The sequence below is a fragment of the Canis lupus genome, chromosome 13, assembly GCF_048164855.1.
Source record: "Canis lupus baileyi chromosome 13, mCanLup2.hap1, whole genome shotgun sequence".
Classification (NCBI taxonomy): Eukaryota; Metazoa; Chordata; class Mammalia; order Carnivora; family Canidae; genus Canis; species Canis lupus.
Window position 1 is genome coordinate 17,440,595 of NC_132850.1, and position 22,653 is coordinate 17,463,247.

General features: G+C 42.7%; 2 long non-coding RNA genes across 7 annotated transcripts; one reads left to right on the plus strand and one right to left on the minus strand.

The window, feature by feature from the left end:
• Window positions 1-7,449: 7,449 nt before the first annotated feature.
• LOC140602669 (uncharacterized) lies at window positions 7,450-22,635 on the minus strand. 6 transcript variants are annotated; one of them, XR_012005579.1, is made up of 5 exons: window positions 22,317-22,632; window positions 21,116-21,180; window positions 13,278-13,681; window positions 8,992-9,112; window positions 7,450-7,637 (listed from the first exon to the last, which is right to left on the minus strand). It is a non-coding gene; the product is annotated as an uncharacterized lncRNA (long non-coding RNA). The 6 variants fall into 6 exon arrangements; XR_012005580.1 differs by lacking the exon at window positions 8,992-9,112 and having other exon boundaries at window positions 22,317-22,630; XR_012005577.1 differs by lacking the exons at window positions 7,450-7,637; window positions 8,992-9,112 and adding an exon at window positions 10,420-11,396 and having other exon boundaries at window positions 22,317-22,630.
• Window positions 15,249-22,066, plus strand: LOC140602670 (uncharacterized). The gene is made up of 3 exons (XR_012005581.1): window positions 15,249-15,524; window positions 15,904-15,975; window positions 21,098-22,066. It is a non-coding gene; the product is annotated as an uncharacterized lncRNA (long non-coding RNA).
• Window positions 22,636-22,653: the final 18 nt, after the last annotated feature.

Here is a 22,653-nt window from a genome sequence, read left to right on the forward strand (position 1 = left end):
CTTCGGCCTAGGGCGTGATCCTGGAGTCCCTGGATCGAGTCCCACATCAGGCTCCCTGCGTGGAGTCTGCTTCTCCTTCTGCCTGTGTCTCTGCCTCTCTCTGTGTGTGTGTGTTTCTCATGAATAAATAAATAAAATCTTAAAAAATAAATAAATAAATAAAGTAAAATTGCAATCCTTTTCCAGCCTACCACATACATACTTTTTATCCTCTTTCCTTGTTTCATTTGTCTCATTAGCATTAAGTACATCTAACATAATCTATTTTACCTCCATACTGTCTTTTCTTTCCGTCTTCCCACTAGAATGTGAGCTCCATGGAGAAGGGGAAGGAATTTTTGCCTTTCCTTATTCACCACTTTATCCCCAGGTTCTAGAATCGTGTCTGGGGATCCCTGGGTGGCTCAGCAGTTTAGCGCCTGCCTTTGGCCCAGGGCATGATACTGGAGTCCTAGGATCGAGTCCCACATTGGGCTTCCTGCATGGAGCCTGCTTCTCCCTCTGCCTCTCTCTCTCTCTCTGTCTCTCATGAATAAATAAATAAAATCTTAAAAAAAATTCTTAGAATCGTGTCTGGTGTGTAGCAGGTGCTCAATAAATATTCATTGAATGAACAGTAACGCCAACTTGCCCATAAATATGAGTTGCTCATCTTCCACCACAAGGACATTTGTAAATATTTAGGTTTCTACCTAGGCCAAGAAATGTTGTTCATGTGATTATGTCTTGGTAATTCAAGTATGTTTTTAGCAATAATCAAAGTCTTACACAGTCACCATTCATCAAAGACTTCTAAAGAGCTCCTTTCCCAGGTTGAGGCAATTTTATCCTTCAGCTGTGATCAGGTCAAACTGTAAAGTGGGCAAAGCCTCACTGAAACTAATACTTGCACTGCTCACATCACCCACAATTAGCTCAGGTGGTAGAGAGCCAAAATGGGGTTTCAAAAAGGAAATTAGCCAAAATGTACAGACCAAAATGGTCAAATGTCTCAAGATCGTAAAAACTATAGCCAACAGAAGAACTAGATAGGCTCATGAAACTTCTTGTTGCCCTTCCAGTGGCCATCCACTTGGAAAATATTTATGTATTCAATGGCATTTTGGTACATTCTTACAAAGCACTACTGAGGTGTGTCAGAACTTCTATTCCCAGGAACAAGAGGCCTGAAAGATCACCCTGGTGAAACTGAACTATAATCGGGGCACGTGGGTGGCTCAGTGGTTGAGCGTCTAACTTCCACTCAGGTCGTGATCCCAAGGTCCTGGAATTGAATCTCGCATCAGGCTCCTTGCAGGGAGCCTGCTTCTCCCTCTGCCTGTATCTCTGCCTCTCTCTGTGTGTCTCTCATGAATAAGTAAATAAAATCTTAAAAAAAGAAAAGAAACTGAACTATAATCTACAGACTGAAGATTGAATATACTTTAAGATGCATCAGAGGAAAGAAGTATCACTCTAACTTCCCTGGAGGGAACCATCCTAGCTTGTACTTATCACCCACATATCCTGCTCCAGTCTTCCCACCTCAAGAAGACATCCAAGCAAAAGTCTTTTTTTAAAATTTTTATTTATTTATGATAGTCACACAGAGAGAGAGAGAGAGAGAGGCAGAGACACAGGCAGAGGGAGAAGCAGGCTCCATGCACCGGGAACCCGAAGTGGGATTCCATCCCGGGTCTCCAGGATCGTGCCCTGGGCCAAAGGCAGGCGCTCAACTGCTGCGCCACCCAGGGTTCCCCCAAGCAAAAGTCTTAACCTTAAGAACAACTTGGTGGGGATGCCTGGGTGGCTCAGTGGTTGAGCATCTGCCTTTGGCCCAGGATGTGATTCCGGGTCCAGGGATTGAGTCCCACATTGGGCTTCCTGCAGGGAGCCTGTTTCTCCCTCTGCCTGTGTCTCTCATGAATAAATAAATTAAATCTTCAAAAAGAAGGGGATCCCTGGATGGCGCAGCAGTTTGGCACCTGCCTTTGGCCCCGGGCGCGATCCTGGAGACCCGGGATTGAATCCCACGTCGGGCTCCCGGTGCGTGGGGCCTGCTTCTCCCTCTGCCTGTGTCTCTGCCTCTCTCTCTCTCTCTGTGTGACTATCATAAATAAAAATTTAAAAAAAAAATCTTCAAAAAAAAAAAAAGTAAAGACACAGTGAGTGTGGTCCCGTCTCTTTTGACCAAGAGACCAAATGATGAAGTCAGTTCTGCTAGGTCACCACGGCAGTGGTCCCACAGTCCCTTCTGAACACACAGGTTTGGTTTGGGTTCTTGCTCATACGGTACAGAATATGTGCCATTCCAAAATGAAAAGGATGTTCCCCTCCAGAGGGAAAAGGACTATCTAAAAGATTAGAAAAAAAATCCAAAGTCATTGATGGGCTTTTGTCTGGCTTTGGTATGTCAAAATCCAGAAATAAAAATACTATACTTTGCTTAAAACTGATCTTTCTATTCATAAAGAAACTTCATATCTCCAAGTATTGGGTCAGTTCTCCTGGGATACCCAGGATACTGACGCCCCTCCTCTAAGAAGACTTTTGAAGTCTAGGGATGCAAAATAGTTGTGTTTGATTGCTACAGGAATAGGACCAATAAAGCCCTCCAAATGCACTGTCCCCAAGTGTAATTTCCCCTACTTCCATACTCTTTCCACAAATAGCCATCACCATTAAAGTGTTTCAATGTTTCATTCAAAATGGATTAGTTCCTGTGGCCAGTGGCCAATGTAATGATAATGAATGTTGTATTAATCCTTATGATATTTCCCTGAATTCAATACATCACTGTATCTTAATCTTCCACTATTCAGTTGCTCAATTGCCCAATTAGACTGTCGGTGATCATTTATTGGGGCTTATTTCATCTGTGGTACATGAGCTGACTTTTGGCATCCAAGGAATTGGTCTGGCGTATATGATTATGGGGATATTATCCTGGTTATGCACCACTTCTAGTCTCTCCCTTAAGCAAAATTATAGAATCTCAGAGAAATAAGTGAAACGGAAAGGCTTTGGACATTAACTTTCCAAATATATGGTGTTGCCAGGTCCATTAAGAAAAATTATCCAAGATTTTAGAACAAGTTGGTAATGTCACATATAATAACACTCTGAAAGGTATTAGAACAAAAAGACTTCTGCCATCAGTAGTATGGTTCACTGGAAGATGACCTTCTGTGTAAAAACACTGATACAGATACATTTCAACAAATAGATATTCATACACTTCACTAGGACTTCAAGACACCAAGGAAAACCTCCAGGGGCCTGAAACAGATAGAGATTGCTGGAATTGGTGATAGGCCAACATAGAAGCTAGGTTATCATGGGGAAGGTATCAATATCAGAAACCTAAAGCTTTGGGGGGTAAAGAAACATTATGGGGAATAGGAGATAAAGTTTGGGGCTCATATAAGACAGGGCAATAAAATAACAAGAAAAAAAAAACTGTTTCTGTTGTGACTCTGAGTGAAAATAATAATAATAGCCTATCCAGAGTTCTTTTTTTTTTTTTTTTTTTTTTTTTAATTCTCCTTTTTTATTTATTTATTTATGATAGTCACACAGAGAGAGAGAGAGGCAGAGACACAGGCAGAGGGAGAAGCAGGCTCCATGCACCAGGAGCCTGATGTGGGATTCGATCCCGGGTCTCCAGGATCGCGCCCTGGGCCAAAGGCAGGCGCCAAACCACTGCGCCACCCAGGGATCCCCCTATCCAGAGTTCTAACCATGAACCTGCCCTCTCATAAGTCTGGGGTTCAAATTTTATCATTTAATCTTACAGATTGTTTAGCCCAATACAAGCAAGCAATTAAAAAAAAAAAATCCACCACATGAGGAAATAAGCCACCATGAGATAGAGCCAGCAGAAATAGAAACAATAAAATAGTTTAGAGTTTAACATTTTTAAAAGGTTTATTTATTTTGGTAATCTCTACATCCAAGGTGTGTCTTGAACTCACAACCCCAAGAGATCAAGAATCACATGCTCCACTGACTAAGCCAGCCAGGGGCCCCCAGAGTTTAACATTTAAAAAGCAATCAATGTGGGACGCCTGGGTGGCTCAGCGGTTGGGCGCCTGCTTTCAGCTCAGGGTGTGAACCTGGAGTCCTGGGATCCAGTCCCACACTGGGCTCCCCCCATGGAGCCTGCTTCTCCCTCTGCCTGTGTCTCTGCCTCTCTCTCTCTCTCTCTCTCTCTCTTTCTCTGTGTCTCTCAGGAATAAATAAATAAAATCTTAAAAAAAAAAAAGCAATCAATGTGATTTGCCATAGATGAAAGAAGAAAATTTAAGATTATCTCATAAAAAGTGGAAAAAAAACATTTGATAAAAAGCCAACATAATTTTGAAGAAAATGATAGTTGTGGAAGGACATGCTTTAACTTTACTAGATACCAACACGTATTATGAGATATGATTAAGACATGAATGCATTAGTACAGGTACAGACAAACAGAAAAATGGGGCAAAACATACATCCTAGAAACAGACACACCCAGGGACTGTCGCTCTATGACAGAGTTGTCACCAAAGAGCAATGGAGGAAAAGAAGTCTTTTTGCTAAATGGTGCCAAGACAATTGGCTATCTGTATGGAAAAAGTGAATTTGGGCTCCTGTCTCATATTGTATACTAAATGATTTCTAGGAAGACTAAATGCTTTGTCAATCAGGATCCGGTCAGGCAAAAGAAACCACATGAGTTATGTGAACCGGAAATTTTTAATATAAAAAATTACTAACTCTTTACAAGGGGATTAACTGCTTAGAGGAGTAGAGAATTACAAATAATGCAGGCATAGCAGATGCAGGGAGCAGCCCCACCTCTCTGGTTACAGAGCACCCAAGAGAGGAACACATTTGGAAGAGTGTCCTCCCCTCACCCCCAGGCTGAGTTGCAGACCTCATTGGAGAAGATGTCCATTGATTGAGAGAGAAGGTGCCTCAGGCTGGCTGGCTGGCAGGAAACAGCCCACGGGGGGGTGCTGGCCAAACTGGCTAGGAAATCACCTCTGGGGTACCAGCAAAACTCAGTGAGAAGCCATCCAATGCCAAGGAAGCCACTTACTGGCAGCCATGCCTTTGGAACCAAAAGAGAGAGCCCCAGGACCAGGAAAGGTCTCCTCCTCTTGCAGTGTCTCTCCAGCATCCTCTTCTGGCAAGATTCAGCATTGTGTCAGAGGACAAGGGGAAACCATTCAGAAGGTTCAGCTCCATGACTACAAAGTGGGACCAAAGAGGGTGGATTTCAATAGCCAAACTGTGGAAGGACCCATGATGTCCTTCACCAGATGAATGGATAAAGAAGATGTGGTCTATATACACGATGGAAATGGAATATCACTCAGCCATCAGAAAGGATGAATACCCACCATTTGCTTCGTCGTGGATGGAACTGGAGGATGTGATGCTGAGTGAAGTAAGTCAATCAGAGAAGGATAATCATCATATGGTTTCACTCATATGGGGAATATAAGAAATAGTGAAAGGGACCATATGGGAAAGAAGGGGAACTGAGTGGGAAAAATTAGAGAGGGAGACAAACCATGAGAGACTCCTGACTCTGGGAAATGAACAAGGGGTAGTGGAAGGGGAGGGTGGGGAGGGGGTTGGGGTAACTGGGTGACAGGCACTGAGGAGGGCACTTGATGGGATGAGCACTGGGTGTTATACTATATGTTGGCAAATTGAACTTCAATTAAAACGAAAAATAAAAAAGCAAAGAGGGTGGATTTGAGCTGAGCACTAATAAATCGATAACTGTGTAAATATATAAATGTGAAAAGCAAAATCATAAAGCATTTAGAAGATACTATAAACTAAGAGCTTCATGGACTCAGTGTCCCGGAGGCATTTACACAGCAACCATAAAGGAAAAGATCTATCATTTGGCTAAATTAAAATACTACTCAACAAAAAATAAATAAATAAATAAATAAATAAAATAAAATAAAATAAAATACTGCTCAATAAAAGATACCATTGAGACAGTGTAAAACGAATCCTCAGAGTGGCAGCACATGTCTGCAGCATATATAATCAATAAAGGACAAGTATCTAGAAAATGTAAAGCACTCCTGTACATGGCAAATGGATTTTCCAAAGATACTATCTCCCATCTGTGTGCTCTTATACAGTCTAGTTTCTAATCCTCCAGTAGTTAAGTGAAACATCTTACAGATCAATAATAAAAAGAAAAAGGACATACCATCCAATAGCACATTGGATTAAAGTAACAAATGGGTGCTTCACCAATGAGGAAATACAATGGCCAATAAACGTGTGAAAAGTTGGTTAACATCATTGGATTCAGGAAAATGCAAAATAGAACCACAGTGAGATACATCCAACGGAGTGGCATATTTGTTTAAAGTCTGACAATCTCAAGAGTTGGTGAGGAAGTAAGTAATGAAAATGTTCTTAGCCTGGACCCTCTAGAAAGCAGAGCCTGAGACAAAGATTAAGACAAGGACTAATGTTCTCTTTTAGATGTGCCAGCTGAGGGCAGCGAGGTGAGGAGGGAAGGGAAGGAAGGCAAGGAAAGCTAGGATGCGGTGTGATGCTTTACTGACCACCACTGATAATGCTGCCAGAAACTTGGTTTCTGTGACCTGGCTCACATGTGTGCAGATTTTTGATTAGTGCTTTGCAACCAACTTCAAAGAGACACAGTAGATTGTTCGTTAAACGTGGTCATTCATCATGTGAGAAAGATTACAAGATGAACTAAGCTTCAGAAGAGAGAAAGAAGGCTCTTGGCTCCTGGATTTTCTTGTTTCTGTTAATCAAGGTTTACGTCACATAGAGCTACTCCCCTACACTCCCAGGCTGCTTCCCAGGGCTCTCGGGCCGAGCTCCGCGGTGTGGATTTCAGCCAAATCTGGAATTGGCCAGGTGACTGGGGCAGTTTGAGTGCTCAGGAAGAGAAAGGGGGGAAAGGAGGCATTTGAGGGAATCTGAAGGCCCACAAGGTGTGTGTTGTCACAGTAAAAGATACTTGCATACACTGCTGATGGAGTACTGAATGGGCACAACCACTTTAGCAGCAAAGTTTACGACACATGTATCCTACAGCCTACCAATGCTCAGGGTCATACCTTTTTGAAATCTGTGCACATGTGAACCAGATCACACAAACAGAAATGTTTATAGCAGCATAGTTTGTAGTAGTCAAAATCTGGAAGTAACTAAAAAAATGCCCATCAGCAGGAGAATGAGCAAATAGATGGTTGTTTGTTCTTACTGTGTCATACCACACACCCTGAAAAATGAACAAACTGTGATTACACATAGCCATATGGAAAAACTCAAGAACAAAACGTGAATTGAAACAAGTAAACCACTGAAGTATAACATGCATTATGAAGCCCTTCATGAAATACTCAAAGATTCATAAAATATATTTATTTATTTTAATTTTTAAAAATTTTTTTAGATTTTATTTATTTATTCATGAGAGAGAGAAGGAAAAAGCAGAGACACAGGCAGAGGGAGAAGCAGGCTCCATGCAGGGAACCCGACGCAGGACAGGATTCCAGGTCTCCAGGATCACGCCCTGGGCTGAAGATGGTGTAAACCACTGAGCCACCAAGGCTTCCCAGATTCATAAACTTTAATAACACACTTTTTAAGGTCACGTACATAATCTGTAATAAAATGATAACAAAAAGCAAAGAGTTCATATCCACAAAATTGAGAATATCCATTATCCCTGCAGAGGAAGGAGAGGAATGCAATGGGAAGGATCTTCTAAAAGGCTTCAAAACTAGGATGAGGCGCTACTCCTCGAGCTGGATGATGGGCACCTGGGTGTTCATTTATGCCAAATAGTCCTCATACATTACCATTCTCTATGGTGTTCTTATTTGTTGCATTACTCTTTGGGATGCAAAAAATAATTTGCTTTATAATTTATAAGAAAATAAAATATGTCAGTCTGAAGGGTCTTGGTTAGTACGGACCTCAAACAAAATAGGATTCTCAGAGGTGAGAGTTACACGACGATGGTTACCCATTATGTAGAAGAGAAATTGACTTGGTCATGGCGTCCATGTGCTTGATCTATGGCAATAGGTCCCTACTTGAGAAACATTTATTCAATCCTGAGTCAAATAAACATTCTTATATGTTAAATTTATATACAACAGTAATGGCAGGAAATTCCACCATGATGTTTACAAAATCACATGTCTCTTGATTTTATTCTAGCCAAGAAAAAGGGGTTTGTGTGCTCATTGGTAAAGAACACTAATATACAGGGGGTGTCCGAGTCTCTAAATCAGTTAGGCTTCTGACACTTGATTTCAGCTCAGGTCATGATCTCAGGGTCCTTCATTGCAGAGTCTGCTTAAGACTCTCTCCCCCCTCCCTTCCTCCACCCTCAAGTAAATAAATAATTTTTTAAAGATTTTATTTATTTATTCATGAGAGACACACAGAGAGGCAGAGACACAGGTAGAGGGAGATCCAGGCGCCCTGCAGGGACCCCAAAGTGGGACTTGATCACTGATCCTGGGATCATGCCCTGAGCCGAAGGCAGATGCTCAACCACTGAGCCACCCAGGTGTCCCTAAATAAATCTTTCTTTTTACAAAAAGCATTAAGCACCAGATTGAGAATTATGAATTATGAACTTGGGCTGGTATCTTACTAAAAAATCTAGGAATAAAATTACATAAGGAATCATAATTATATCAGAAATAATAGTATTATTAATATGTGACAGTAACTAGTTATATATTAAGTAATTTTAATAATATATAATTATTATAGTATCTCTATATTATATACAAGCATACCTCAGAGATATGGCAGGTTCAGTTCCAGACCAATGCAAAAAAGCAAATATAGCAATAAAGTTAGTTAAATGAAATTGTTTCCCAGTGCATAGAAGAGATATGTTGACATATAGTCTATTAAGTGTGTAACAGCATTATGTCTACAAAAACAATGTACATATCTTAATTTTTATATACTTTATTGATTAAAAAAAATGCTAACCATCATCTGGGCTTTCAGTGAGTCATCATCTTTTTGCTGGTAGAGGGTCTTGCCCTGATGTCAATGGCTGCAGCCTGGTCAGAGTGGTGGGTGCTGAAGGCTGGGGTGGCTGTGGCGATTTCTTAAAATAGGACAACAAGGAAGTTTGCCACACTGATTGACTTTTCCTCTCACAAATGATTTCTCTGTAGCATGTAATGCTGTTTGATTGCATTTTACCCACAGCAGAACTTCTTTATTTTTTTCTAAAGATTTTATTTATTTGTTCATGAGACACACAGAGAGAGAGAGAGAGGCAGAGACACAGGCAGAGGGAGAAGCAGGCTCCATGCAGGGAGCCCGATGTGAGTGAGGCTTGATCCCAGGATTCCAAGATCACACCCTGGGCTGAAGGCAGGCACTCAACCGCTGAGCCACCCAGACGTCCAGAACTTCTTTCAAAATTGGAGTCAATTCTCTCAAATCCTGTAGCTGCTTTAGCAACTAAGTTTATGTAATATTCTGAATTCTTCATTATTTCAACAATCTTCACAGCATCTTTTACCAGGAGTAGATTCTATCTCAAGAAACCACTTTCTTGGGGGCACCTGGGTGGCTCAGTGATTGAGCGTCTGTCTTTGGCTCAGGTCCTGATCCCGAGGTCCTTTGTTCATTCATATATTGTAACTCCTCATCTGTTCAGTTTTTATCATGAAATTGCAGCATTTCAGCTACATCTTCAGATTCCACTTTATTTTTTTTTTTTTAAAGAGAGTCTTTTTTTTTTTTAAGAATTTTTTTTTATTATTTTTTATTTATTTATTTATGATAGTCACACAGAGAGAGAGAGAGAGAGAGGCAGAGACACAGGCAGAGGGAGAAGCAGGCTCCATGCACCGGGAGCCCGACGTGGGATTCGATCCCGGGTCTCCAGGATCGCGCCCTGGGCCAAAGGCAGGCGCCAAACCGCTGCGCCACCCAGGGATCCCCAGATTCCACTTTATTTAGAACTATAGAACTTTATATAGAACTACTAGAACCTAGTAGTTCTCTTGCTCTTTCCATCCCATCTGTAGTTACTTCCTCCACTGAAGTGTTGAACCTGTCAAAGTCATCCATGGAGGTTAGAACCAACTTCTTCCAAATTCCTGGTCATCATAATATTTTGACCTCTTCCCGTGAATCATGATTATCCTTAATGGCACCTAGGATGGTGAATCCTTTCCAGAAGGCTTTCAATTTACATTGCCCAGGTCCACAGGGGAATCACTATGGCAGCTATAGCCTTAATAAAGACTTAATAAAAGTCTTATTTTTTAGATAATAAGACTTGGAAATCAAAATTAAACTTTGATCCATGGGCTGCAGAATGGATGTTGTGTTAACAGGCATGAAAACAACATTAATCTCATCCTACGTCTCCATCAGAGCTCTTGAGTGACCAGCTGCTTTGTCAAGGAGCAGTAATATTTTGAAAGGAATATTTTTTCTGAGCAGTTTTCAACAAGAGGCTATTCAGTAAAGTATGTTGTGAACAGAGATGTGTGTCACCCAGGCTTTGTTGTTCCTTTGATAGAACACAGGCAGAATAGATTTAGCATAATTCTTAAGAGCCCTCGGTTTGGAATGGTAAAGGAGCATGGACTTCAACTTAGCCACCAACTGCACTAGCCCCTAGCAGGAGAGCAGGCCTGTCCTTAGAAGCTCTGAAGCCAAGCATTGGCTTCTCTGTAGCTATCAAAATCCTAAACCGCATCTCCTTCTGGTATAAGACTGTTTTGTCTATGTTGAAAATCTGTTGTTCAGTGTAGCCACCTTCATGAGTTATCTTATAGCCAGACCTTCTGGATAACTTGCTGCAGCTTCTACATCAGCTTTTGCTGCTTCACCTTGCACTTTTATGTTATGGGGATGACTTCTTTCCTCCAGCCTCATGACCCCACCTCTGCTAGCTTCCAACTTTCCTTCTACAGCTTCCTCACTTCTCTCGGCCTTCATAAAATTGAAGAGAGTTAGAGCTTTCCTCTGAGTTAGGGAATGTTCCGATCTTCTATTCAGACCACTAAGACTTTCTGACTTTCTCCATATCAGCAATAAAGTTGTTTTGCTTTTTTTTTTTTTTTTTTTTAAATCATTCATATGTTCACTGGAGTAGCACTTTTAATTTCCTTCAAAAACTTTAGCACTTTTAATTTCTTTCAAAAACTTTTCCTCTGCAGTCACAACTTGGCTGTTTGGCTCAAGGGACCTAGCTTCAGGCCTATCTTGGCTTTCCACATGCCTTCCTCACTAAGCTTTAATCATTTCACGTTTTGGATTTAAGTAAGAGACATGTGGTTCTTCCTTTCACTTGAACACTTAGAAGCCATTGTAGGATTATTCATTGGTCTTATTTCAGTACTGTTGTGTCTTAGGGAATAAGGAGCCTGAGGAGAGGGAGAGAAATGGGGGAATGGCCCGTCAGTGAAACAATGAGAACACACATAATATTCATTGATTACATTTGCCATCTTCTGTGGGTGCAGATCATGGTTCCCCAAAGCAATTATAATAGTAACATCAAAGATCACTGAGCATGGATGGCTCAGTCAGTTAAGTGTTTGCCTTCAGCTCAGATCATGATTCGCAGGGTCCCGGGATTGAGCTGCATGGAGTCCCTGCTCAGCGGGGAGTCTACTTCCCCCCTCTCTCTGCTCCTCCCCCACCAGCTCCTGCTCATTCTCTCTCTAGCTCTGCTCTCTTTCAAATTAAAAAAAAAAAAAAATGTTGGGATGCCTGAAGGGCTCAGCAGTTGAGCGTCTGCCTTTGGCTCAGGGCGTGGTCCCCGGATAAGGGATCCAGTCCCACATTGGAACTCCCCTGGGGGAGTCTCCTTCTCCCTCTGCCTGTTTCTCTGCCTCTCTCTCTCTGTTTGTCTCTCATGAACAAATAAATAAAATCTTTTTAAAAAAAATCCTAAAAAAATATTACTGATCACATATCACTATAAATATAATAGTAATGAAAAAGTTTGAAATATTTCGAGAATTACCAAATGTGACACAGACACACAAAATGAGCAAATGCTATTGGAAAAATGGCTCAACACGGGGTTGCCACAAACCTTCAATTGGTTTTTGAAAAATGCAGTATTTGAGAAGTGCAATAAAGCCAGGTACGCCTGTAATTAATTCATTCATTAATTTTAATATATACATATTTTGGTCCAGCCTTGACAAGGAAATTCTAGGTCACAAATTGGGATGAGGGGAAAGACTTATAAAACAAAAGCCTCAAGAAGCCAGAAATAAAAAATAATAATAATAAAAATAAAAAATAAAGAAGCCAGAAATACTGTGTTTATTCAGGTGCTGGGCTGATAATTTCTCTTGAAGATAAAGGAAGACAAAGTACTTACAACCCAGTGAGTGATACAAAAAGGCTTGTTAGCTGACTAGTCAGTCTGGGGCAGAGACCAGAGTGTCGAGCAAGATTCAGTTGGAATTGCTCTGTTTTTTTATCATTACTTACAGACATTCTCAGTGTTTCCTGACATTAGAAATTAAGGGAGGGAAAAAGCCCTCTGACAAGTCATATTGTTTTTACCACAGAGTTTGGCTTAATCTCTCAGGTTCAGAACCCCTTAGTCCCAAGGCTTGTGATAATGCCAATATTTGTAAAACATGTTCTAGAAAATTTCATTCAGAAAGTCATGTATTATGCCTGCTGTGGGGAATAATGCTAGTTTGTAAGACAGGCTTGTTAATATATATCTAAGTCACTCTGAGAAAGAATTCATCAGACTCTCTTCCCACAGACTTGTAATAACCATGGCCCTGGCGATTTCCAACCAAGGCGAGGAGGCGGGTTAGGTGGTGATGGTGTTGGCAGAAGGGAATGGGGGAGAAACAGTGATGGAGGTGGAGACCCCGTGTTGGTGGCAAGAGAATGAAATGGGAGTGGGGGGAGCAGAGAGGGTATAGGCAGTGGAAACCGGATGAGGGTAGCCTTAGTGATGGGATCAGGATGAGGAACCCAACTGGGTAGGGCTAGAGCTGAGACTGGGGTCTGAAAGGGAATTAAGATGGGGAGGGGTGGAGGAAATCAGACCTGGAGGAGGCGGGGTACACATTGGTTGGGGGAATGATGGCATGGGGCAGACAGGGGTGACAATGGACACGGGACTGAATGTTTTCCTGGGTGAATGGGGGAAGAGATGTGGGTTATAGAAGAATGGAATAAAAATAAGAATGGAGTGAGAATTGAGTGTGGGCATCGGGGAAAGATTCACTTGTTCCTTCATGCTCAACTGTTTATTGGGCACCTACCGTGCAAGCCACTGTTCTGGGTGCTGAGAATACAAGGGTGAACAAGACCAAGTCTCTTCCCACACGGAGCTTATATCCTAGTGAGGAAGATGGAAAATAAACCAATGTGTTATATATAATATGATTATGAGAAGTGCTCCAGATAAAAGCAAAGCAAGATGAGAGGATAGAGTGATGGGTGGCACTTTTCCAGAAGAGTGGTCAGGAAAGGCTTCTCCAAGGAGCAGACATTCGAGCAGAGTAGGGGAGAGAAGAAGCCATGCAAACAGCTAGCAGGAGCTGATGTCCAAGGCCAACCTCTCTGCTGCCAATAGGTCCCTTCCTCTCTCAGCCCCTCAGGATTCCATTCTTCCAACATTTCTCTCGTCTTCCATCAATCTTTTCCCATCTACTGGATCAATCCCCTAGACCAAATGATATAATGTGCTGTTATTTTTCCCATCTTAAAAAAAAAAAAAAAAAAAAAAGCCTCTCACGTCCCTAACCCACCCTCCAGCTAGCACCCACTTTACCTTTCTACAGCACAATTCCTTCAAAGAACGGTCTATCCACCTGACTCCCACCCTTCTCTGTTCTTTCCCAGACACGCTGCAATAAGCTTTCACCCACACCATTACCTGAACTGCTCTTGTCAGCGACATCAGTGACCTTCCTGTTATGAAATCCAGTGGTTGATTCTCAGACCTCTACTTATTTGATCTTTGACACAGTTGACTGCTCCCTCCTCCATCAAATCCCTTTCCACTAGGCTTCCAGGGTGCGGCACCCTCTTACTTTTCCTCCTACATATCTTTTCTTTCTGAAGCTCATCTCTCTGCTCTCTTAATGTTGGGAACCCCTGTGCCCCCTCTATTTTCAATCTACTTTACATCTTCGGTGTTCTCATGGAGTCTCGTGGCTTTGTTTATTTATTTATTAATTTTTTACTTATTTATTTGAGAGATAGCGCGCAACAGAGAGCATGAGCAGTGGTGGGGACAGGGCAGGGATGGGGAGGGAGGCAGAGGGAGACTCCCCGCTGAGCAGGAAGCTGGATTCAGGACTGGAGCCCAGGACCCTGGGATCATGACCAGAGCCAAAGGCAGATGCTCAGCCGACTGAGCCACCCAGGCGTCCCCACACTATTTCTTTGCGGTGTCGCTCTTCCTTGTTGGTGCCTCCAGCACATGCCTGGTTTGTCCACTTGGTGACCCAGCAGTGTTTGGCTCTGACCCAGACAGGACAGAAAGGAGAACACAAGCACGATGTGTGGTGGAAACAGAGTGGGGCCTTTTCTTTCTTTTTTTTTTTTTTTTAATGAGGGAAGTTTTTGCATGTTGATAGGCTACAGATAGAAACTCATATTCTTGAAGGCTAAAAATGCAGGAAGGGCTAATCAATAAATCAAGAGGGTTGAAGGTGGCAGGATCTGGAGCACAGGAAAGACAGCTGAGGAAGTAGAGTCCCCACCCAGGTGCTACCAAGGCAGGGGGAGCCCCTGACTGCAGTGGCCGCAGCTGTGAGGGGCCATGGGGCACTGGGTCTGAAGGAGGGGACAGGCATTGACTGCACAGGCCAAGAGCCAGGAAAGAGAAAGGGGGAAGTCAGTGCCTTTGGGGTTGGAGTATTGGACCCTGACCCACCCAAGCAGTGGGGCTAAAAAGAGATGCAAGTTTTCCCCAGGCACCCTCAAGATAAGAGCAGGCTAAGGAGAAAAGGAGAGACCAGCCTGGGAAGAGCCTGCTGAGCCTCCTCTGGCCAAGACCCCTCCGGGAAAGCTCTCCCTCCCTGCCCAGGCCCTCATCCCACTCCCACCTACCAAGATGCCCCCTATCCCCTATCCAGCAGCAGGAAGGATGGGAGAACAGAAAGTCTCCCTCCCAGGCCTGTCTCAGCCTCTGAATTTCTGCCACTAGGATGTGCTGGCTCTGACTTTTTGTGTAAATGCTGCTAAAATACACATCTCTGCTAGATACGGAGTCCTGGTCACTGAGAGGAGGGCCTGCTGCTGGGGGAGGGAGGAATGAAATGTGTGCGGAAGGCACAGGTGAGGCCACTCGGTTCATGACATCACAGCAGTGACCCCAGAAAGTATAAACAGAAGGGCAGAGGGTGGCATTTATGCTGAAAAGGGGGGTCGGCCAGGGGATACACTATCTTTCCCCTAGATGAGGTGTTTCTCGGATGGATGGAAATGAGAAGTGTCTACGGCCCTCTACCAGGCTTCTTTTGGTGCCTCCCTGGAGAAAACAATTTTCAGAACCCCAGGTATCTGGTCTCAGGGAATCATGCTGGCAGAGCAGGAGTTAATGCCCTTGGGTTTGCCCTTCGATGAGGCCAGAATGTTCCACTCCAGACTGAGACAAGCAGCTTGGGAAAAAACTGCCCATCACCCAATGAATCAGATATCACATTGAATCCAGTCCTGCTGGAGCCGGAGGTCAAGGAGAAGGCCCGGGTCGGGGGTAGGGGAGCAGATCACTAGGAGAGAGAAGCCTCCTCTCTCTGCCTGAGTAACTGGGAGGGCGACAGTGACGAATGGGGCCGGGGGGTGGGTGGGGGGTGGTGGGGGGTGGGTGATGGTGTGCTTGGGCCTCACTGGAATGAAAACCTAAGGAGAGAGCTTAGCCTATCTTTCCATGTCCAGATGGAAGAGAGGTCCCTGCTGCATGAGGCCAAGGCCCCAGGGTCTTAAGGAACCCAGGCTGATACTTCCAAGGTACAGAGATGCCCCCTGCTGCTCCCCCCACCCCAGCTCACTGCCCTCCTCTCCCCACCACCTCATCCTAATCTGGTCCTACATCACTCCCCTTTCCCAGTGAGCTTTGGGTTGGCATTGGGTCACTGCAGTGCTGTACCCTGGTCCATGCACCCAGCCCTGGTCGCTGTGAGAGCTGGTTGCTTCTTCTCTAAATAATATCTCTCAGCTACGTGGGAATCAGCTTCCCCTGAGGTTTGGCACCCTCCCTGGGGTACAAAGTGCTATCCTGTCCCACTTGCCTGAAATAGGAGCCAATTCTATGGAACGATTCATGTTCCAATGCTCCCCTGGGAACCAGGCTGGGGAGTCCCCAGAGGAGACCACGTCCACATCCTTGTTCGACTTTCTCCCTCTGACCTCTTCTGTTCCTCTCACCTTGTCCCACATGAACTCATCCAAGAAATCACTTAAACAGGGATCTCCATGCCAGACTTTGTTCTAGGGACCCCAGCCAGTCTAGAAAGCCCCATATCATTCATAACCAGCATCACCCAAGACCCCATCTCAGCCGCAACCCATTGTCTCTCAAAATTCAGCTTCACCTACTACCTAATACCTTGTAGTAAGTCCCTTCCTGTTTAAACTGAATATTGCAGATTCTGCAACTTTGACCAATACAGTGATTCACATGAGAAGGGATTAACACAATTATGCTCAAGGGAGCAGGGAGTCTGGTCTAGGGGTAGGATTGGTCATTGGTCATCTGACCTGGTTGGGGTTTTAAGGCAATGAAGACCCTTTAAAAAAAAAAAAGTTTTATTTAATTATTCATGAGAGACACAGAGAGAGGCAGAGACATAAGCAGAGGGAGAAGCAGGCTCCATACAGGGAGCCTGATGCAGGACTCATCTCAGGACCCCGGGGTCATGACCTGAGCCAAAGACAGATGCTCAATCACTGAACCACCCAGGCAGCCCGGCAATGAAGATCCTATTAGTAAGAGAAGATGAGATACTGAGGATTATTTATCTATTGTTATTATTTTTTAAATAATATAATGAACACCCATGAGTTGAACACTCATCCCAAGTTACAATATTATCAGTAACTTAGATCTGTCAATGTGCTCCTCAGGACCCGTGTCACTACTCTCTGAGGGTTTTATCAAATATGTGGATGGCTAAGTAAGATACTGTTTTTGCTTTATTTGTCTTTGAACTTTATGAAAAGCATAGTCATTTGAAACTTGCTTTTTCACTCAGAATAATGCTACTCAGGTTTACCCGTGTTGTGGCCTATAAAGGAATATCATTCATTTTTACTGCTGTACAGTATTCCACGTGTGAATACAGCACAATTGATTCATTCTGTGGCCGCTAGGCATTTCAATTGTTCCATTTTTTTGTTCTTACACAAAGTGCTACTGGCAACGTTCTTGTCACATGTCTTCTGATGTACGTGGCAAAAATTTCTCTTGGGTATATACCTAAGAGTTGAATTTCTAGGTATATGATTATTCAATAGCATAAAATGAAACCAAATTGCTTTCCAAGTAGTTATTCAATTTGCATACACATCATCAATATGTCAGAGATCTCACTGATGAATGTTTTCTTCAGAAAGTACTGTTCTGGGGCACCTGGGTGGCTTAGTCATTGGGTGTCTGCCCTCAGCTCCGGTCATGATCCCAGGGTCCTGCAATCGAGCCCTGTGTTGGGCTCCCTGCTCAGTGGGGAGTCTGCTTCTCCCTCTCCCTCTGCCCCTTGCTGCTCTCCCAGCTCATGCTCTCTCTCTCTCTCTCTCCCTCAAACAAATAATAAATAAAATCGTAAAAAAAAGAAAGTAGGGATCCCTGGGTGGCGCAGCAGTTTAGTGCCTGCCTTTGGCCCGGGGCACGATCCTGGAGACCCGGAATCGAATCCCACGTCAGGCTCCCAGTGCATGGAGCCTGCTTCTCCCTCTGCCTGTGTCTCTGCCTCTCTCTCTCTCTCTCTGTGTGTGTGTGTGACTATCATAAATGAATAAAAATTTTAAAAAAAGAAAGAAAGTATTATTCTTAATTTTTGTCAACTGGCTGTATATAAAATGATATCTCATTCTGGTCTTGATTTCCTGATTATTATAAAGTTAAACGTTTTTCATCAATTTATTGACCATACATGTTTTCTTCCCTAAGAATGTCTTTTGTCCATTTTTTCACTGAATTCCTTCTGTTTTTTTTTTTTTTAAGATTTACTTATTTATTTAAGAGAGAGAGAGAGAGAGCACCCACAAACACAAGTGAGTGAGGGGAGGGGCAGAGGGAGAAAGTCCTGAGCAGACTCCCTGCTGAGCACAGAGCTTGACTTGGGGCTTGATCTCACAACCCTGCTATCAGGACTTAAGCCAAAACCAGGAATCAGAGGCTTAAGCAACTGAGTCACCCAGGCGTTCCCTGCCGATCCCCTTTTTAAAGATCTATTTATTTATTTGAGGGGGAAGGGGGTACACAAGTGTGCATTTTCTTTTTCTTATTGTTTTATAATAGTTATTTACAGACACTAGATATTAATCTTTTGTTGGTTATGTATGCTATAATTATCTTCTTTGCTGTGGCTTATATTTTTATTTCTTCTGAGGTGTCTTTTTAATAAATGAAAGTAGTACAGCTGGTAAAGATTATTTTGATTAATGTTATGAATACTATTGGAACTCTCTAAAATTGGGATTATGATAAAATCTGATCACTAGTTCCTGATTTGTATTATTTAAATTGTTATAAACAGTTCTAGACTTTAAAATAATATAAAGCTTGGGGCACCTGGCTGGCTCAGTCAGTGGAGCATGCTACTCTTGGTCTGGGGGTCATGTTGGGTGTAGAGATTATTTAGAAATAAAAATTTTAACCCCCAAATAAATAATTCAGTTAAGAAATGGGCAGAAGACAGGAATATAGACATTTTCCCAAAGACACAGTTGGCCAACAGACATGTGAAAAGATGCTCAACACCACTGATCATCAAGGAAGTACAAATCAAGGGGCACCTGGGTAGCTCAGTGGTTGAGCGTCTGCCTTCAGCTCAGGTCATGATCCTGGGGTCCTGGAATTGAGTCCCATTTCGGGCTTCATGCAGGGAGTCTGCTTCTCCCTCTGCCTGTGTCTCTGCCTCTCTGTGTGTGTCTCTCATGAATAAATAAATAAAATCTTAAAAAAAAAAAAGGAAATACAAACCAGAACCACAATGAGTTACCACCTCACACCTGTCAGAATGGCTAAGATTAACAACACAGGAAACAACAAGTGTTGGTGAGGATGCAGACAAAATGGAACTCTCTTGCACTGTTGGTGGGAATGCAAACTGCTGCAGCCACTCTGGAAACAGTACAAAGGTTCCTCAAAAAGTTGAAAATAGAACCACCCTACCGTCCAGCAATTGTATTACCCAGTATTTACAAAGGATACAAAAATACTGATTTGAAGGGGCACATGCACCCTAATGTTTATAGCAACATCATCAACAATAGCCAAATTTTGGAAAGAGCCCATATGTCCCTTGATGAATGGATAAAGAAGGTGTGGGGGATATATACACAGTGGAATACTACTCGGCCATAAAAAGAATGAAATCTTGCCATTTGCAACAATGTGGATGGAGCCAGAAGGTATTATGCTAAGTGAAGTAAGTCAGTCAGAGAAAGACAAATGCCATATGATCTCACTCACATGTGGAATTCAAGAAACAAATGAGCATGGGGGAAAGAAAAACAAAGAAGGTGGCAAACTATAAGAGACTTCTCTTATAAAATATTTTTTTATTTATTTGAGAGAGAGGAGAGCATGAGTGGGAGGAAGGGCAGAGGAGGAGGGAGGCACAGACTCCCCACTAAGCAGGATCCTAACCCCAGGACCCTGGGATCATGACCTGAGCTGAAGGCAGATGCTTAACTGACTGAGCCACCCAGGTACCCTACAATAAACAGACTTTTTTCTCCATAACAGACTCTTAACAATAGAGAATGAACTGAGGGTCGCGGGAAAAGAGGTGGGCAGGGTATGGGCTAGATGGGTGAGTGATGGGTATTAAGAAGGGCATTTGTTGTGATGAGCACTGTATGTAAGTGATGAATCACTAAATTCTACTCCTGAAACTAATACCACGCTATTTTTTAACTAACTAGAATTTTATTTTTTTTAATTTTTATTTATTTATGATAGTCACACAGAGAAAGAGAGAGAGGTAGAGACATAGGCAGAGGGAGAAGCAGGCTCCATCCACCGGGAGCCAGATGTGGGATTCGATCCCAGGTCTCCAGGATAGCGCCCTGGGCCAAGGGCAGGCACTAAACCGCTGTGCCACCCAGGGATCCCCTAACTAGAATTTTAAATAAAAACTTGAAACATTAAAAATAAAGAAATAGGATCTTTAAAAAATAATATAATAATAATAATACAAAGTTCTTCCTAAAGATATCCAGTTAACACACTTTTTCTTGAAAATTGCATTAACTGTTAATCTACTTCCATATTTAATTATTTGAAAGTTCTTAGTCATTGCTTGTGTACAATTAGCAGCTTTCAAATCATCAATTATTACAGCATTTTACTCACAAAATATTAAATATACATTTGTACTTCACTGGCTGATAAGAATTTCAGCATCTAAAGCAAAGAAGGCTCTTTTCACCGAGTTGCATCTGGAATGGCTATCCATATTTGAAAGCAAATATTCAGATATTAATAATAAACCCAAATAACATGGCTTACTTACATTTGCAAACATTGTTACCTTGATAAGGTGTGATGGAAGTCATGATCGTGGACCACACAAGTTCAAAGACGTCAGATATGATGCTGAAGTGTTTGGCTAGTCAACTTTCTAAGAGTTCAGGCCAAAATCACAGCCAAATAGCACATATGAGCCAAAAACCCAGCCTGCAGCTGATCGCTGGCACAATTCTAACACAAAATTATTTTACATTGTATGTCATTAAATGATTTCTATCTAACCTTCTCTATATATTGTGTAGAAAGTTGCTCAAATGATGATCAACCAACGTTGAAGATAATTATTTTGGGGTAGTGGCATTTGGGGTAATTAAGAACCCTCCCTGCCTGGGATGGCCCCCAGGTTCCTTTGGGGTACATTTCTCCCTGCTGCAGCAAACCAAGGAAACCTGCCTCGGATGAACTGCTGGTATGCTCCTGGTGGTCTTTTGCTCGTGGATCTTGACACAGCACACAACCTATGGCCGAAGGAGAGAAGACTGCAAATTAAAAGCAAGTATTATTATTCTCAAGCTGTGTCTAAACCACATAAGCAAAGAGCCAGAATACATCCAAGTGACGATTTTTTAAAATGCCATTTAAAAAAGTGGCAGCTGCCAAATCTTATGATTAATGAACTCTGGAACCGCCTAAATGAAAAGTACACCCAAATATATTTTTTTAAGATTTTATTTATTTATTCACAAGAGACACAGAGAGAGAGAGAGAGGCAGAGAGAGACATAGGCAGAGGGAGAAGCAGGCTCCATGCAGGGAGCCTGATGTGGGACTCGATCCCAGGTCTCCAGGATCACAACCTGAGCCGAAGGCAATCGCTTAACCACTGAGCCACCCAGGTGTCCCAGTACACCCAAATATTGCAGAAGAAACAGCTCTCAGGCACCTGGGTGGCTCAGTTGGTTGAGCATCTGACTTGGGCTTGAGTTGTGACCTCGGAGTCCTGGGATCAAGTCCGGCATCAGGCTCCTTACAGAGAGCCTTTTCTTCCTCTGCCTGTCTCTGCCTCTCTCTGTGTCTCTCATGCACAAAAAAATACAATCTTAAGAAAAAGAAGAAGAAATAACCAGAGACAGTGTTCTCTCTCTTGTGTGCGCACTTCCTCTCTCCTCCCCTCTCTCTCTACAGTAAAGAGAGGCCAACCTTCTGGAAGCCAGGAAGAGAGCTCTCACCAAGAACTGATCTTGGACCAATCTTGGATCACCAGGCTTGATCTTGGACTTTTCGGCCTCCAGAACCATGAGAAATAAATGTCTGAAGTTTGACCCATCTAGTCTACGGTATTTTGTTACAGCAGCCTGAGCTGACTAAAACAATTAAGTTTACACAGAAGTGTTCAAGTTGAAATGATGCGTTAAGTTATTTATTTATGATTTATGAATTTTTCTATGTGAGTTGTTTCAATTAAAGGGTTATTAAGCTAATACATTCAAGCATTATTTGCACGCGTAAAACCAAAAATCTTATTATTATCAGAATAAATTAACTTTCCAACATCTCTAATTCATAGATAAGTCTTACTGTATTCATAAATTAAACAAACTATACTTCAGCCAAACCCACGGAGACCATTTCAGCAAAGAGAAATTCAGGCTCACCTTGAGGCCCTTCATTTACATACTTAAGAGAAGCCATTCAAGCAAAAAAGAATCTTTTCCCCATCCCCCAATACTAACTTTTAACCAACTAGTGCTAAATCCAGTCATACCAAAGAAAAGTTTCTGGTTCAAAAAACAGAATGTGGTACCTTCTCAGAAGGAGAAGAAGTCAAACACAGTTATCAAGACAAGGCGTTCTCCATTAAGGAGAAGCCTCTAGCTCGTCTGCCCTTATCTGCTTTCCCCCCAAACCCTTCCATTCCCCCATTCTGACAAAAACATCCCTTTATTACAGGGTGGCTGTGATACCTCTGGCCTCCCCCCCGCCCCCATCTGT